Source organism: Apis dorsata, unplaced genomic scaffold (genome assembly GCF_000469605.1).
Source record: "Apis dorsata unplaced genomic scaffold, Apis dorsata 1.3 scaffold_270, whole genome shotgun sequence".
NCBI classification, from domain to species: domain Eukaryota; kingdom Metazoa; phylum Arthropoda; class Insecta; order Hymenoptera; family Apidae; genus Apis; species Apis dorsata.
In genome coordinates this window covers 367,011-369,983 of record NW_006263548.1, presented here as the reverse complement: position 1 = coordinate 369,983, position 2,973 = coordinate 367,011, and the positions used below count along the sequence as shown (strand labels likewise).

Genomic DNA, 2,973 nt, shown 5'->3' with positions numbered 1-2,973 from the left:
TTTTTTTTTTTAAATTTAAAATACGAAAATTAACGAATGTGAAAAGTGAAATTGTTAAAAAACGTTATCGTTAATCTTTTATCACAATTTTTTTTTCAGAGATTAACAATATATCAATGCAAAATTGGACATTCCGTTTTCATGCAAATTTTGATTATAAAATATTAGCCGTATCGCCGTAATGAGAATACAAAAGGACGACGAGGGATAGCACTGGTCATAATTTATCGTTGGCATTTCTCATTGTCGTCTGTCTCTGTTCCACGCTTTGAAAAATAAGGAAAGCGCGCGACACGCGTTCGAAAGTTGAAAAGATATAAATTAGTATAATTTCGCGCCTCGAATTTTTCTTACTTTACAAAATATATAACATTTAAAGTCTTTTGTTACTTTTTTTCGATTATCACGAAGATATTTCACTATGTTTAATCACACAGCTAAATAAATATAATGGTAAAACATATATATATGTATATATACATCGATTTACAAAGTTGCAAACTTTTTAAGATAATCCTTCTATTTTCTTCTAGATCCCAGAAGCTTTTAAACGCATCAAGGTTGATCTTCTTTCATGCCCTTCATACGTAATGTAAAACGGTGTTTAATTTGAAAATTTCGTGCAACGAATTTTTTTTTTTTATAAATTTAAATGGTTTAAAATATTTTAAATGGAAAAAGGAATGGACGTGGTATTTGTTTACAGAGAAAACGAAATGTGCGAATGTGTCTGCAAAAGTCTAAGTTTTTAAATATTCATATACGAAATAAACCGGCTTATCATTCTTCTACAGCTTTTTTTTTATTATTTTTACACTCGTTCCAATTTAAACTCATTTTTCTTCTCCAAGGTCACTTCAAGGGCACAACATTTTTGAACCCAAGTCTTTTACATTGACTGCGCAACGTTACGTTGCAAAAAGCAGATGTTAACACGTGTAAAAGAGAGAAAAAAAAAAAAAAAAAAAAAAAAAAAAATCGATTATTTTGGAATGACCTTTAAAAAACATCCTTGAAGAGATTTTTTTTTTTTTTTTCTCCTTCGATCGCCATCAGATGCGCTCCTTGAAACCATTAAAAATCCTTCTTATTTTCTCACCTTTTAATCAAGCAACGGAAATAGTTTCGATTTAACTGAGACACCTTATATAGCCTCATTAATCTTTCAGAATAAGATCATATATCTATCTGTATGATATATATATATATATATATATAGTGATAGAAAGAAAAGAAAAGAAAAAAAAAAAAATAAAAAGAAAAATAATAACAACCGTGTACACTTTGTAAAAATTACCTTGAAACGTATCATCACGCCAATCTTGAAAGAGTTAAAACCCGTATAAGACATGGCATATATATATATATATATCTATATGTATAAGTAATCGTGTATCAAACAAAATGAGAATATACAGATATACGTGTATGGAGAAACGTATAATTACCATGTCCCATAAAACGTATAGGGAAGGCTAATTTTTAATTAACCACGTCACTGACCTCAGAAATATCTAATCTCTTCCATAAAAACGATTGTGTAATCGTGAAAACATGGCTCGTTTTTTCTTTCTTTTTTTTTTTTTTTTTCCTCTGCTAGAAATTTTGATAATTCATTTCATTTAATTCAATAATGACTATTATACCGATAAGAATCAGATATACATAAAATGAGGCACAAAAGATTAGAGATACGACTGAGTTATCAAGACATATAAGCACACTATGATATTTATCTTTATATGTATATAATATATATGTATACATTGTCACCCTGGTTTTCCCCTAATGATTATCTGGATAAATTACAACATATTTTCTAATTTCGTAACTAGAAATATCGTTGGAAAGGCCCGATTAAATTAAATGATTTATCAATATTATTTTATTCCTTATGAATATAATTTGTCTTCGCATAATCGCAAATTTTTTACACGGATTTCCTCTTGGGAAAATATGAAAAATCTACGTAATGGGAATATACGTGTACAATCCGTGTAAAAATGATAATTACACGTTGCGACAGCAAAGTGTCAGAAATTCGTCGAGACGCGGTACAAGAATTGTCTAAAAATTTTATTATCAATCTTCCAATCGCGTTATTTTGAATATTTATCTCGTTCTCTCATTGTAAATTTATTTCCATCTCGCGATAACTTGGCGAGATTTTATTGCAAAAGAGAGATTGGATCTGGACTAAAAAAGATTTTTATATATGAAAAATTTTAATAAAAAAGTTGGGGGAAAAAGTTTGGCGATCTGACAACTGCAATTTCACGAGCAAGATGACGGTTTCCTTCCTCGAAAGAACGCACGACGATTGAACAATATGTCCTTCGAAATATTTCTAGGTTAGATATTTCAAGGAGAGAGAGAGAGAGAGAGAGAAAAAAAATATAGAATAAAGCGAATATTTTCCTTATAATAATTTTGAACAGGATTACGTGACGTTTTCAACGGTGTGACTTGTTCCTTCTTTGATAATAATCGCAAGGATGCATGCTGCGATCGCGTGTCTACGTATCAGCCGCCATCTGACGAATTGAAAAGGCTTGAAAAGCCGACAATGCTTGGGATAAGCTGTGGCCATTAGCATTGCCACTAGCATGCTCAACGATCGGCATTGCGACGAGGAACGATTCACTGTCAAACGGGACCTTGACACTATCCTATTCACCAATCTGTTGCTCGTTACAGTAACGTTCTCTCCTACTTCGAGCGTGATTACGTTTGCGTTTTGAAGCGCAAAAAGTCGACTCGATTCATTCGAGCGCAAGGGTACTAGGGGATAGCGCTAGGGACCCCAAATCTTGTAACTAGAACCATGCGTTTAGGGGAAATTCGAAAGATAGAATAATATTCGAGGCGAAATATTTCTCGTAATAATTCATGAAATAATTATTGAGAATAAATATTTCATAAGTAATTGTAAAAATTGTAATAAATAATAAAGTATTATTAATATCTTGCTGT

General features: G+C 31.2%; 1 long non-coding RNA gene across 1 annotated transcript; it reads left to right on the top strand.

Moving 5' to 3' along the window:
• Window positions 1-75: 75 nt before the first annotated feature.
• On the top strand, window positions 76-2,376 carry LOC102674746. Its single transcript, XR_421941.2, has 2 exons — window positions 76-453; window positions 534-2,376. It is a non-coding gene; the product is annotated as an uncharacterized LOC102674746 (long non-coding RNA).
• The last annotated feature ends 597 nt before the right edge of the window (window positions 2,377-2,973 follow it).